At 40.3% G+C, this 15,251-nt stretch overlaps 1 long non-coding RNA gene across 4 annotated transcripts in view; it reads left to right on the top strand.

Annotated features, from left to right (window-relative positions):
• Positions 1-12,636, top strand: part of LOC128850346 (uncharacterized) — a 29,117-nt gene extending 16,481 nt beyond the window's left edge. The window contains exons 4-5 of one of the 4 annotated variants that reach the window (XR_008447676.1): positions 8,532-8,732; positions 12,499-12,636. This is a non-coding gene — a long non-coding RNA (uncharacterized LOC128850346). Of the gene's footprint in view, positions 1-8,531 lie in introns of all 4 variants that reach the window. The other 3 variants (XR_008447677.1, XR_008447675.1, XR_008447674.1) reach the window with 3 other exon arrangements.
• The last annotated feature ends 2,615 nt before the right edge of the window (positions 12,637-15,251 follow it).

The raw sequence follows: 15,251 nt of genomic DNA, 5'->3' as shown, positions 1-15,251 counted from the left end.
AATGCTATTAGAGAGAGAAGCTGCAGGGAGGGATGAATTGCTGTTTGTCTACTTTATGATTCATTCATCTGATTATGCCAATCGAAACAATTTGCTACAGTGTCTTTTGTATACAACCAGGAAACAGAGAGGCTCTCAGAGCTCCAGTGGTTCTCTCATTTTCCTATGGCTTGGTACCATTTGAATCAACCTGCATGTAATTAGACTCCAAAGTGTTCGCTATCACACACAGAGGCAATTTTCTTAGGAAATACAAGGTCAAATGCAGGTCAAATTTTCCCACTCCATGTAAGCCAGTATGTTGGAAGACTTGTAGAAAACAGGCATGCATGATTTTGAGACCAAGGAAAACAGCAAAGCTGAACCGACTTAGCGTGGGCAAGGACCCCAGAAGAGGTGAACATTTGTGGCTTTGAACCTAGGCATGTGGCAGGTAGAAACCCAGAGTTTTGAGCTTGTTCTCTTCCATGATCTCCCAGAGCAGTGGTCCAGCCCTGAATATGCCAGTAAGCTGCTTGTCAGGAAACACTGCAGAAAGCCCTAGGCACATGAAGTCTTGTAGCAGACATTTCTCTCATGACTAGATCTTTCCATGTGTCCTTGTTCTTGCGAGATAAAAGCAGAAGATCTCTTTTAAGTGCTTCTTGGCTGACACTGACCTCTCAATAGACAGATAAAAAGTAGAGAGATTTCCTCCTCCTGTTTTTCCTCCTCCCATCCACAATTGTCACTTATCTCCCCGGCTAAGCCAATTATAGTGCCTCAGAAGTGTCCCCATGAAGAAAGGGAAGGAGCCAGACAGACACCAATTGAATTTCCTACAGGCACTGTACAGAGGTTGTTTTGTTCCTGTGACAGAGACATTACTCTCTTGTGCTACTGGTGACCCAACTAAAGACTGAGCCCTCTGAGACAACAAAAATGATGCAATATTCCTAAAAATCCAGCAGGGACTGCAGATACAGCATGGAAATATTGATTTCATTTTCAAGGAGTAATACTCCTTGGTACATGGTGCCCCAATTTTTAGTGTTTCAGGAAGATGCAAAGAGGCAGAAAAATAAGGGAAACAGAGGGGAGGACAATGAAAAGGAAGGGAGGGCAGCACAGGGTGGAAAATGGAAGAATAAAGCATCATGTATAAAATCCTCTTGCAATGATAGCTGATGCCACCCATTACCTAGTATAAAATAGAATAAAAATGTCATTATTTGGATTACAGAAGCAGCCTGGCCACGTATAAAACTTGCACTGTGCCGGACACTGCACAAATGTTGAACAAATTGCAGTTTAAACATGCTGCTGCTCTGCAGAAAGGAAAAGCATGTGTATAGTAGCTTAAATCCATCTAACTTGGATAATAATGTAATGGATCCTCTGCAATTCAAGCTGCAGTGTTGGTTAGCTGTCTGTATCAGCATCCAAGGTATGATTTGCACAGCTGTTCTGCTGCTCCTCTGGGCAGCTCATACAAAGCTACTGTGGACTTGTTCCTTATGCTGCAATCCTACCTTCCAGCTGCAGCTCAGGTAACACCTCAATAACAGTGGGAATGAGGAGCAACAGCAGGGTGTCAGCAGCATACCAAGGGTGGCATTCAAACAAGCTGTCAGTAAGTTTGATGTGAATTTTAATGAATGCAACATGTTGTCAGCTGAGGATCAAAGTTCTTAAGCATCATCAGGTCTATGCTATAGCAAACCCATGTCAGCACTGTTTCATTAATACATGTGCTTCAACAAACCTGTACCAGTGAAAACCCTAGAGGTAATGGCTGTAACTGGCAAAACTTTTCAGTTGGAAGGGTCTAGACTAGTATCTTTGTCTGAAATAAGACCAGCTGAAGTTCACAAGGGCTTTTTCTGGAACAGAGATTTTGCAGAGCAACTGTATCTGTTACCAATAGAGCGTTGCTGGCAACACTTTCTAGTGCAAGACCACCCAGCCATAATTCTTTTAAAGTGCGTATTTTATTGCATGTTCGTGACAGCTTCAACATTTCCATAAGCCTAGTTGTATCTATCCAGGGCTGCCATCCCCCAAATACTGTTTGATAGGGCAGCAGGAAGGAAAGTAAGAAAAAAGAGAAAGGGAAGGGGAAGGAAATTATAGTTTTACCTCAGTCTTCAAAGAATAAAGCAGAAAACCTCCATTTTTTAATTACCATGATTGCTAACTGAAGTAATTAATTTATGTGTACATTTGTATAAATCATATTTTGGCTGTAAATATTAAATGCACGTGAAGCTTGTATAAAAGAGTGTGTATAACCTAAAACGTAAGGTGTAGTGTGAAAGATACATTACTTCGATTATCAGCCCATTCGTATGCAATAAATGCCAAAGATGAGAGGAGAAGATTTTGCCCTTTCTTTTACATGCCTAAACTGAGATCTGTGAAAGTGGCTAACCTTCTTTCACGTCAGGCACCCTAATGCTTGAAACCAACGTCTCGTCTCGTCTCATCTCATCTCATCTCATCTCATCTCATCTCATCTCATCTCATCTCATCTCATCTCATCTCAAGCATCTTTCATTAGAAGATATCCCTCACAAGAAAAGCCAATACCACGATAAAACAGTTTAATTGCATCTGGTGATTATCACAGGCATTTATTTTACCAAACCACAAGTGGAAGTGTAAAAGATTCCTCATTTTCTAAGTAAAACTCTGGCTCAAAATTTGATAATCAGGACCAATTAAAGATTATTTAGGGTAATAATTTCAATGTCTGTAGTAAAGAGCAAATAAAAATTAGTTTGGTACCTAGGAACAGAGTTAATGCTATTTTGTTGGTAGTCTAGTGACAGAAATCAGCAGTACTAATCCAGCTCAAGAAAGGCACTTTTAGTAGATGGCTGTGGTGTTTTCCAGAATGTAAACCTCTTTCTCAAATGTAAACACATGACTTTGAAAGTATCCTGGAAAAGTTCATTGATACTCCGGAATACCTTGGAGTGTTTTGCATTATTTTGTATTGCTCTCACTGGTTCAGATACCTTTCAATTGGTTCACCACCATTCAGTAAGGTGTTCAAGGGCTGAAACACAATCACGGTTCCCAGCCAATGTTATGCTAGGGAACAGCAACTTGGCTTGCACTTCCTTGTCCCACTGGAGGTGTTGTTGCATGGAGTCTTCAGCCATAACTGTGAAAAATATTCCCTACTTCATCTGTAGGAAAATACACACTTTGGATGATGACGTTTGTCAATGCAGTCTGACCATCCAATACCTAAAATTTCTGTTGTAGTTTTTAAGACTGGGCCTCCTTTCTTGGGTTTTTTTTTTCTTTTTTTTTTTTTTTTTTTTTTTTCACCAGCTCCAGTAATTTCTCTCAGCTGTGATAGCAAAAGGTGATCCATCCCTGCTACAACATCTGGGTACATCATCATTTGCCTTCCAAGCAAGATGTAGCGAATAAGGTATCTCTGCAAAGGAAGGCTTTACCCTTCCATCCCCACTCCTTTTCCATGAGAAAAAAAAATCAAAACAAGATCGTTACACCATTCGTTGTTGAACACAACAACATATGAGTTAAGGAGTAATTAAGGTTAAGCGCTAGCAAGACTATCAAGTATTAAATACATGCAATCCCTTTAGATAGCTCAGAAAACATAAATAAGTGAGCAATGATCATGTTAGCCAAGTCCTTGTGCTCCTTTTCTACTTTCTGATCTGCATTTGATGCAAAAGCCGTGCTGCCTGCTGCATTTCAGAGCTGCTTCCCTGTGGGTACCCAAATGTGGAAATATTTTTTTGCTGCAGTAAATGACAACCTGCTTGACCTTCCAACAGTAACTACTGAGGAAGGTGTTAGGAAAAATTAGATGCCATGATATCTAAAAATATAAGTATAGAAAAAAAAATATTTTACAAGTGTGAATTATTTGTGACACTGATCTATTAGTTTTTTCTCAATTCATGTGTCTTCTGACTTCTGAGGAGCAAGATACTTTTGTGAATTTTACACTTATTTACCACATCATCGGTACACTGATACTGGAATTCTTAAATTGAGTAAACAACAGAAGGTTTTTTTTGTCAGGCTGCTAATGTCTGTATGCTTAACTGCTCTAGCCCATTAGTCTCACTGAAATGATTGTTGGTGCAATACATGCTTTGGAAAAGACAAGGAAGTATATTCTGTTGGCATATTTCCTAGAAGTGAGTCTGGCATCCATCTTTCCCAAAGGAAATAGTTATGTCTTCTTCTTCATTTCCTATTAGTCTACATTAAAAATGAGTGCAAATAAAACAGTATTGCAGGGCATATAGAATTGAAACAAGTAATTTGAGGCACACTTAGAGTATCTTTTGTATCTTAGAGTATGAGGATCTTTCGTAGTGTGTCAGGTTAATCAGACAAAATCCATTGTCATCAGTGTAGACCATTTAGTACAATATACCAGTGCTTGTTTTGAACAAATATATTTATCTTCTTCCACAAAATAAATGCTTGCATTGTCAAATGAAGACAGTCTGTTTTATCAGCAGATTACTTGATTTATAAGAATGTCCTACGTTCTTTGCACTTGAAACTCATCTTGATGGCAAAAATAATTATTCTGGATAGAAACTAATATTTTAAAGGGTAAATTCTGTATCCTTGACCTATTTTTAGTATAATAAAACTCACTTCTCTGCAGCTTTGCATGTAACAATAGTCCCAAGGCACAATGCCTAATAAGGAACTAAATACTTTGTGTCCTGTAGCTGCAACATTGAAAGTAATATAACTGTTACTTTCCACTCTGGTCCTTAATTTTCCACATCACTCTTCATGTAAGAAACCGTTTTGTTGATGGAGGAAAGGACAGTCAGGTCTTCTGGGCAAGCTTACAAGTTACAGCCTCAAGGAAGTCTTACAATGCAAGAGCAGTTGTGCTGGGTCAGAACAAAGAGCCATTGCCTTGTTGGTCATTGCAGGCCCTTAGAAGAAAGGGTATGCATGACAAGGGTGAAAATATATCTATGATGCTTCCTCCAAATGTTCTCCCAGTGTCCAGTCATTTGAGGCTCAAAGAGTTCTTGAGCCATACATAACTCTTCTTGGACTTTGGTGCCTCAGGCTTGTATACTTGCCATTTCAGCTTCAGCAGCCTTTTATCACCTATAGCATTCTTCAGCCAGAAATGATTCTTCAAGCCATTCATAAATTTCTACCATGCTTTCACTATTTCACCTCTTTCCAGGCTAACAAATCTCTGTCTGCACAGCCATCCCTTGCCAGAAAGGATGAGTCTATCCCTGTGGTCATCTTTCACAGAATCGTAGAATCATAGAATCGGAATCGTTTGGGTTGGAAGGGACCTTAAAGTTCACCCAGTTCCAATCCCCCTGCCATGGTCAGGGACACCTCTCACTAGATCAGGCTGCCCAAGGCCTCATCCAACCTGGCCTTAACAGCTCCAGGGATGGGACATCTACAGCTTCCCTGGACAACCTTTTCCAGTGCCTCACCTCTCTCATCCTGAAGAAATTCCTTCTTACATCTAGTCTAAATCTGCCCCTTTCCAGTTTATAGCCATTTCCCCCAGTCCTATTGCTACAAGCCTATATAAACAATCCCTCCCCAGCTTTCTTGTAGGCCCTTTTCAGGTCTTTCCCAGTCTTGTCTTGATCTTCTCCAATTAATGGCTACATTCCTCTAATTATTAATCAAAGGTTATCTACATATATCTTTTCAAAATTGCCATGGGACCTTTGGTCCATTTGAGCGGCTTCTTCAAAGTGCTAAATTTTCGTATCATGTTGTGTGTAGGGTATGTGAGCAAATGAATTGGGGCTCTGAAGCAGCAAAGCTTCCCTTTCGCTTTTTGCTTACCTAACTAGGAGTAAGTAATTCCATTACATACCCTGTGAGGGTCTGTTTGGTGAAGGGCAGCATTCAGTCTGCAGCATGGCTGTGTGATGCAGCTCTACAGAGTATGGGGAATTACCGTGCTGCCCTAAAAGGCACTGACTATGTGTAATACATCCCCCTCATTTCTACCTCTTTCCTACACTCCACATGATATTAGGCTACTATATTCACATTGAGAATCCCATGACGGTACAATGTTTCTCATTATGAGATTTAAGAACCGTATAAAAAATTAGTCTGTTTGAGAACCTTGAAGGAGAATAGCAACTGTCATGAGGCTTAATGACACTTGTTTCTGTGTTCAAGAAAAACACCTTTGTGCCTGTATGGGAAAAAAATGTTAGTTTTATAATATCCCCCTCTTGGCTCTGTCTGACTGTAAAGTAGTATTACTGTCAGTAGCTTTTACCGAGAAAGACGTGTCTACACTACACCTTTACAAAGTCATCCTGTTTTACTTGCAGCAAACTGAAGCACCATTGACTGCATTGCTTTAGACTAACAGTGTTGGCCTTCAGCAAAGGAAAACTCAACTTCTTCATTTCATATCTTTTACTCCCAATTAATCTAAGATCAATAGAAAGTCAGCAGCCTCATATATTACAACAAGATGGTACTCTTTTTTGTATTTATTTTAACTTTTGTAAGTGTGTAAAAAATTCCAGAAGTTTTGTAATATCTGCAGACTGCAGTTCAGCAGATGATAATGCTCATGGGATTGTATTTCATTCTGGAAAAACATTGTTTTGCAGGATCCTCTTCCTAATTTTCTTGGCATCATTTCTTCATCTAACTATACAGGGCATAGTGCAGTGCAACTGTTGGCATTAAATTGCTGGCCCAAACATGGGTGAAGACAGGAAATGCAAAGTGTGTTGAGTAATGAAATGTTGTATAAACAGAGGATGGCACCTTAAATGAACGGAGGTGCCATTGAGCAGACAGGATAATATATGTGTAATGGACAGAAACAATCTTATGCTCTTCTCCTTAAGGAAAAATATGATACAAGACAATCTTGGAAATGTTGTATCACAGGATCTGTGGAAGCTGGGAATAGCATGCCCACAGCATTTGCCATGGTAGTCTACAAGTAGTGCTTGGAGTAATACTGCAGTGTAAATTAGTGAAGATGATATGCAGCAAAACATATCTGACATTTTCTGAACAGTGGCTGTCCAGCTGTGGGCTCTGCTCCGAGATACGACTCATGACAGGACAAACAACCAAGTAAACAAAGCCTAGGTTTTAAAATCCTTCTTGGTAGATTCCTATTCCAAAGGAAATACTTCCCTTTCCAAAAGAGTTATTTTTGGAAGAACAAATAGCTGTGCTGTGGTGTCATGCATGAGCAGAGTAATGCTATAGCAAAACTAGTATTTTCAATTCTAGATTTTCTCTGCATCCTCTGAAAATGGAGTCCTTTGGTCAGGGCATTAAAAACAATTTTATTCATGGTTGATCCTGGTTTGCAAGCAGGAGCAGCATTCAGAGCTGCTGATCAGGGCAGAAAAAGCTTTAATGATGTATAACTAACCAGTCTGTGAAAAATCAGCTAACATCACTGCATCATGCTGCATTATAACTCCATACTGAAATGTTCCATTAACCACTGGGTCCAGATGCTGTTTTGGTTTGCAGACTGTATTTAATCTCCTCATATTAGCTCTAGTGTGCACTAGAATCTATTTAGTCTTTGTTTTACATCTAGTGCAAATTTACAGAGAGGGTTAGTGTAATTTGCAAAGAATTTCTACTGTACTTTCTGCTCAGATTATGTGATTTTTATGATGTTTTTCTGGTATGAATGACCCAAAATTGCATTCACTGAGTTTGAATTTTTTTTAGCAGAGCTTTATGCTCTCATTGCAAAAATAACAGACTATGATCTAAGTGTGTGTAAGCTTACAGAAAAACAAGGAAAGAGAAATAGGATGAAAACAATGCCAGCACACACAGGGTCAGTGTACGGAAGTGTTGTGAACCCACAAAGATCTTCCTGTCTAGTACTTGCAGTGGGAAAGGCTGACCACTTTTTCTTCCATTCTAACAGCAAGGTAGCATTCATCACTTTTTAAAATCATTTAGAAATCAGAGGAGAAGCTGTCAGTGATGAGAAGTGAGGGCCCTGCAGGCCCCAGCAATGCTCTGGGTGCTCCCATCTAATAAGTGCTGCATAGCAGGCGGCTTGGCTGCTGCTCAGCACGAGCAAAACCTAAACTACTGTGAGCCAGATATTCATCATGGAAAACTACAATACAGCACTCTCATCATTATTCTGGCTTCTGTGCAAATTAATAAATGTTATCCAATGCAAAAAACATTCCAGACAATATTTAGAATTCTGGTACCATGCAGCCACTTTTTCTTAAAGCTCACTATCAAATCACCATGTATTCCTGCAGATGTACTGCTGTAAAACGCAGCCCTGCTCATGTAACCCTGCAACTGAATAACGTAAGCTTCAAAAGAACAAATAGAAACAGAAGGTGCTCCTCAGCCAGGAGCAGGATGACTTGTGGATATTTTCCTGGTTGTAGCATCGAGAAATGTATCTGATCAGCATATTTAAAAACACTATGTTGAAAGGGTAGTTATTGTACCTAAATAGAACAGACAGGTTTTTATAAGATGGGAACTCTATATATTTCTCTTTTTGTTACTAGGACATGCCAAGAAGCTTTAAAATAATTATTCGAACTGCAGAAAGGTCATTACAACAAAGGAAGCTGAAGACCACTGTGAACTGGAAGTCTGACACAAAGATTTGTGCCTCGACCTCATTTTAAAGCTATCACACTGCCACTGTTGTAGAACGGAAAATGATATTTTCCTTTTCTTTTCAAGCTACATGTATACACATAAATGTGAGTTGAATCTTCTTCACAATCTTTATCAATTTTTCAGGGAAACTACACAGTCATGTTGGCAGAGAAGCTTCTGGCAAGAATAGGTAACTGAGAGGTCAAACTATTGGAAGTCATGCGGGGATCTGTGCTAGCCACTGTATTCACAAATAACCCAGGAAAGGGGGTGAGCTGCAGGATGACGGCATTGAGGGTGGCAAGTAGAAGTGCCAAGTGTGAAGATCTGAAGAAAGATCTGTGTGACTGAGTGATAAACCAACATGAAACTCCATGTAGGAAAATCAAACAGAATGTTCCACAAGAGGAAATAACCTCTGAGTTTTCCACATAAAATAATATACTCAGTGGAAGATGACTTCTTACGAGAGAGATCTCAGGCTTATGACAGATAGTGCCAAGAAAATGTCAGCTCAGTGTGAAACAATGCAAGCCAAAGGTTATCATGGATCAGAGAACAAATTAGAGGATATCATGTTGCCACTGAACAAACTGGTGTTTTGCTCAGCCTTTCAATACTGTGTGTAATTCTGATACTGCCTTTCTAGAGCAGGTATAATAGAGTTGGGGTAGGGTAAGTCAAGGATATTCAAAGATAAGGAATGGTTTCTGTATAGGGAACTACTTAATAGATGGGATCACCTCAACCTTCAGAAGAGAGAAATTTAAGGTATAGTGTAAACATCATAGAATCGTAGAATCATACAATGATTTGTGTCGGAAGGAACCCTAGACATCATCTAATTACAACCTCTCTGCCACAGGCAGGGATACCTACCACTAGATCAGGCTGATCAAGGCCTCATCCAATGTATCTACTATGCTTCCTCCAAATGTTCTCCCAGTTTCCAGTCATTTGAGGCTCAAAGAGTTCTTGAGCCGTACATAACTCTTCTTGGACTTCGATGCCTCAGGCTTGTATACTTGCCATCTCAGCTTCAGTAGCCCTTTGTCACACATAGCATTCTTCAGCCAGAAATGCTTCTTCAAGCAATTCATAGATTTCTACCATGCTTCCCCCATTTCATCTCTCTCACAGAATCGTAGAATAGTTACGGTTGGAAGGGACCTTAAAGATCATGTAGTTCCAACCCCCCTGCCATGTTCTCAGAGGCCAAATGCTACAGCTTGTCCAGGTCCCTCTGGATGACATTCTGTCCTTCTGGTGTGACAACTGCATCGCTCAGCTTCGTGTCACCTGCAAACTTGCTGAGGGTGCACTCCATCTCGCTGTCAATGTCATTGATAAAGATATTAAACAGCACTGGGCCCAGTATGGACCCATGAGGGACACCAGTTGTCACGGATCTCCATCTGGACTTTGAGCCATTGTTAGCCTCTTTCCAGGCTAACAAATCTCAGTCTGCACAGCCATCCCTTGCCGGAAAAGGTGAGTCTGTCCCTGTACTCATCTTTCGTAGCATCATAGGATTGTAGGAGAGTTTGTGTTGGAAGAGACCTTAAAGTTCACCCAGTTCCAACCCCCCTACTATGGGCAGGGACACATCCCACTAGACCAGGCTGCTCAAGGCCGCATCCAACCTGGTCTTGAACACCTCCAGGGATGGGGCATACACGCCTTCCCTGGGCAACCTGTTCCAGTGCTTCACCACCCTCTTTGTTAACCAATTCCTCTTTATCTGGACATTGAGCCACTGACCTCTGAATACGATCATCCAAACAACTTCTTAGGCACTGAACAGTCCATGCATCAAATCCATATCTCTCCAAATTAGAGATAAGGTTGCTGTGGGGGACCATGTCCAAGGCCTTACAGAAGTCCAGACAGATCACACTCGTTGGTTTTTGCATATCCACTGCTGTGGTTACCCCATCATAGAAATCGATTAGGATGGTCATACAGGACTTGCACCTGGTGAGGCCATGCTGGCTGTCACTAATCACCTCCTTGTCCTCCATATGCTTTAGCATAGCTTCTAGGAGGATCTGTTCCATGATCTTGCCAGACAGAGAGGTGAGGCTGACAGGTCAGTAGTTCCCAGGGTCGTATTTCCTACCTTTTTTAAAAATGGACCCGATGTTGCCCTTCTTCCTGTCACGAGAGACTTCTCCTGACTGCCATGACTTTTCAAATATTGTGGAGAGTGGCTTGGCAACCACATCAGTGAATTCCCTCAGGACTCCAGGATGCATCTCATTAGGTCCAAAGAGATGCTGTTTGAGCTCACTGTCATTAGGTTCTAGAGCACAGAACCATCAAATTCAGATAGTTGGAACCAGGTTAGAAAAAGATAGTGGGACATGATTATTCAGGCAACTGCTCTGTGAAAATCCTTTCCAAGAGATGCTGCCATAGTGCAGGTTTGCATGGTGCAAGGGCCACTGGGATTAACTAAATACTTAGAAACACATGCAAGTGCAGTAAACACCCTGAAGTAGAAATACCTGCTGTCTGGCAAAGTGTTATAGAGAAGTGTCATATGTACATGGCCTGTGCATATTGTTTCCCAGGTACCCACTTAAGGTGACTGTTGGAAGCAGAATACAGAAGAAGCTATCCCTTTGCTCTGGCACAGTGTGAATGGTCTGGAGTGTGCCACTCTCCAAACAAGCTTCTGCCTCTGTATGTTCAGGCTGTGTGCTTGTAGCTGAAGGATGGAGAAGAAGTGTGTCTCACCTTATGTAGCTACTCATATTTATCTTTGTGATGTAAACTCAAGAGTTTTCTTTTTATTGTTTAATTATTATCTGCTGTAATTTCTCTCACTGCTTCTTGCAAAGACTTCCTTGCTAGAGAGCTTTCTGAAACAACCCAGTACAAAGTAGAAAAATACACTGAAAAATCACATGGAGTGCATTACTTCTACTTAACCATAGCCACATCGGCACCTAAGCTATTAATCCACATGTTATACTGTATAACTGAACTCTGCCTCCTGCAAGGAATATTTCTCTTCATGTTAGTGGAAAAAAAAAAAAAATTAAATGAGAAAAAAGTTGCTACAAAGAGTTTTGATTAAAGTCTGTTGAAAAACATCTTAAGCAGTGTCTCCTGCTCTGACCAAACGTAGGCTTTGGAGAAATCCCAGAAGTCTGGAAATTTGAGGAATATTGAACACAAGCTTTTATCTCTATGGCAGTGCCCTGGAACACCACCACTCATACATACCTAGGGATTGCTTTCACAGCAAGTTTGAAATCCGTGTAAACCATGGTTGCTGCTGCCACATGCTCCCCCATCTTTCCACATAGAGCAAAATTTTCCCTCCTAATGTCCTTCACCTGTATGTGTAAATGGTTAATAAACCAGTACAAGATGATCCATCGGAGAAATAACCTGGCAAAGAAAAATGACTAGTTTTCAGTTACATCAGTTCCAGAATGTGCAAGGGATGGGGGCAATGCCAGGAAGATGGTCCTGCTAGTGAGTAACTGGTCTGTGCCTTACTCTCCTCAGTGTGTGCTGACTAAGGTGAAAAGACTGTTTCTTGTACAGTGAATATTATTTTTTAGCAGTTTGTAAAGGTAAAAAACAAAAAGCAAAAATTATAGAAATCTATTAACTTCAGTAGTTTAGTCAGGATCACTGTCCTTTGCCTAGCAGAAAGGGGTTTCAGGCGTCTCTTCTGTACCTTCAAGCACTTTTTCTGTTCTCAAAGGCTTTCCTTACACATTGTCTGACAAAGTTGCCTTTCCTTTCATCTTCTTCTGTACATCTGTTCTGCAACAATGAGAAAACTCAGGAAAACATCCCTGATAAGACTTCTGCCTTTTTAATGACTGTGTTTCTTTCTCTTCCTTCATATAGATTCACGTACTTCAAGACACTGCAAATCAGCCCTTAGCACTTCTTACTGTCTTAGCTGAGAAACAAATATCTTACCTGCTCTGATCACCAAAATCCAAGCTATCCTGGGAAAGGTGACTTTTGATTATAAATTGTAACCACATGTTGTATTAAAAAGCATGTCAAAACTGATATTCTTGCAATTCTCATTTGTGCTAGCATCTGGAATAATTTAAATTATAAATGAAAAAACTGACCTCTGTGGTTAACAAAATCAAAAAGCCTGAAAGGCTTTGTGTTTAAAAAACCCATTCGATTCCTAAAGGAATCAAAGGAGAAGGGAAGGGAAGGGAAGGGAAGGGAAGGGAAGGGAAGGGAAGGGAAGGGAAGGGAAGGGAAGGGAAGGGAAGGGAAGGGAAGGGAAGGGAAGGGAAGGGAAGGGAAGGGAAGGGAAGGGAAGGGAAGGGAAGGGAAGGGAAGGGAAGGGAAGGGAAGGGAAGGGAAGGGAAGGGAAGGGAAGGGAAGGGAAGGGAAGGGAAGGGAAGGGAAGGGAAGGGAAGGGAAGGGAAGGGAAGGGAAGGGAAGGGAAGGGAAGGGAAGGGAAGGGAAGGCTACCAGGACCACAGGTACTGATTTCCTTGTAAGTTTCCCAGCCCAAGTGCCCCAGCCTTGCAGCAACTAGAGGGGTGTTCAAAAATGGTTAGGCAAAATTTGCATGAGGTTTGGAAGATTTCCAACAGCTATTCTCAATTCCATGAGTAAGAATTGTTAGGTACATTCAGTCAGCATCGTGTGGAACAATTCTGCTGAAAAATGCAATATCCTTTCCCTTGATTTTGGCAGAGGATTAATAAAAAACACATATGCATTTACTCTCATGCCAGAACTGAAATTGATGTAAATATGTCGGCTCCAAATTTGACCAGTTCCCCAAACACCAATCTGAATTAGCATAGCATGTTAAGAGAGATGACCTTAGTTCTTTCTTTCTTTGGCCAGGATGTCTTGACATCAGGGAAAGACCTTTAGTTTTTAAATAAAAGCAAAGTTTTTCAGATTACGTGGAGGATACTATAGCAAGGAATGTGAGCTTCTCTAAAGAAATGGGAACTGCAAATGTCAACTCTGTACTCCAAGAAAGCAGCCAGCCTTAAGAAACTCAAGTTACTTTATATATTAAGTGGAGATTGGCTGTCTGGTGTAAAGCTTGGATATTTTTTCTATAACTGTTTTCTTTAAACATGTAACAAGGAAGATCCTTGTTTTACCATTAACTAAGTATTGGCTGCATTCTGAAATCCTCTGTGTGACAGGAAAGGACAAAGCTTAAATTCACAGGCAAAATTGCTGCATAATCACTTCTCAGTCTTTAGAAACGAATGGTCTCATAGCTCACTATCAAATCAGTAATTTTTATTTTTCCTTTTTCTGAAGAGGAAAAAAACACTAAGTGGCTGTAAAGAAGGGTTATTACTATTCCATTCTATGTTGAAAGATATTCAAGTGTTCTGGAAATAAATCACAAAACGGTGTTCTCTGATGTAAGTATAAAATCACATAATTGTGCCTTTCTCAGTAGTGAATACAGAAAAAGTGGTTTCAGCCTCATATAAAAGGCCTGTAAAGAATAAATTTAATAAGTAGTGTATAACTTAATATTTCAAGCTGTATTTCAGGAAAATATGTCATTCTTACGGAGACATTCCCTAAACATCTAGTTCCTGCAGTATTTTTGAAGTACACATTTAATTTGTTTTATAAAGTAGCCTATGGAAAACTGCTAATCTGGAGAAAGGAGCATAGGTTTCTAGCAAAGAATAAGGGAACATGAATTCTGTTCCTGCTCTGATGTAATTTTCCAGATGGCCCTGAGCTATTTTCTTAACAATCATGCACTCTCAGTTGAACACACTACCATATCTTTTCCCCTCATACAGTCTCTGCTTGTCTCACTCAGTAGCAAGCTGCTTGGAGTAAGCCAATTCTCACTACAGACTATGTAGGTCCTAAGACAACGGATATCTTATTTTAACTATTACCAGATTTATTCAATGAATTACATCCAAAACAGAAGTGAAAGCATCACAGAGGGGAAGAGACCAGTGGCACAGGCAATGTAAGGAAATCTAATAAAAGCAAATAAAAGTTTCGGTCTCATGGGCTTTGTGAGTGGAGTGGAAGGTAAGCTGAGCAGTAGTATGAAGGCTAGGGGTGGAATAAGGCTGTTGAAATGCATGTAAGACTTAAAATACTAGACTCAAGACAAGTAGAAGCCATCTGATTTTTTTTTTCCCTTTTCCCCTTCCATTTACTGCTTTGGGAGGTGCCTCCAGCAATACACTCCCCAACTCATACTGCCAAACACAAGCAGGATGGAAAAAATGAAATAAAAACCAGGCAGTTGCACATAAATCTGAAGACTGTTAGGTTTGTGAAGTTGCAAGAATAGCACACACCAGTATATCCCCCAGTCTCCAACTATTGTTGGCTTAGGCAGAAAATCACCTACATTTTCACAGGGAATAAAGCTAATCTGTAAAATTTGCCTGGAAATCACTTAGGACTAACATTAATTTTATTATTTTATAATCAAATTCCTTCCTGAGGGTAAACTGAGTGCAATTTTTCTTTCATCCCTACTTCTTCCTCCCCTCTTCCCGTGCATCTGACTACTGCTATGAAAAATCAGAAAGGAAAAAAAAAAATCTTCTGAGATAACATAACTTTAAAGGCTACAACCAAGTCTAGAAAGCTTTGCTTGGAAAATTTTTATT

Source organism: Cuculus canorus, chromosome Z, assembly GCF_017976375.1.
Source record: "Cuculus canorus isolate bCucCan1 chromosome Z, bCucCan1.pri, whole genome shotgun sequence".
In the NCBI taxonomy this organism is placed as follows: Eukaryota; Metazoa; Chordata; class Aves; order Cuculiformes; family Cuculidae; genus Cuculus; species Cuculus canorus.
The sequence above is the reverse complement of the archived record's forward strand: the minus strand, read 5'-3'. Positions and strand labels throughout refer to the sequence as shown.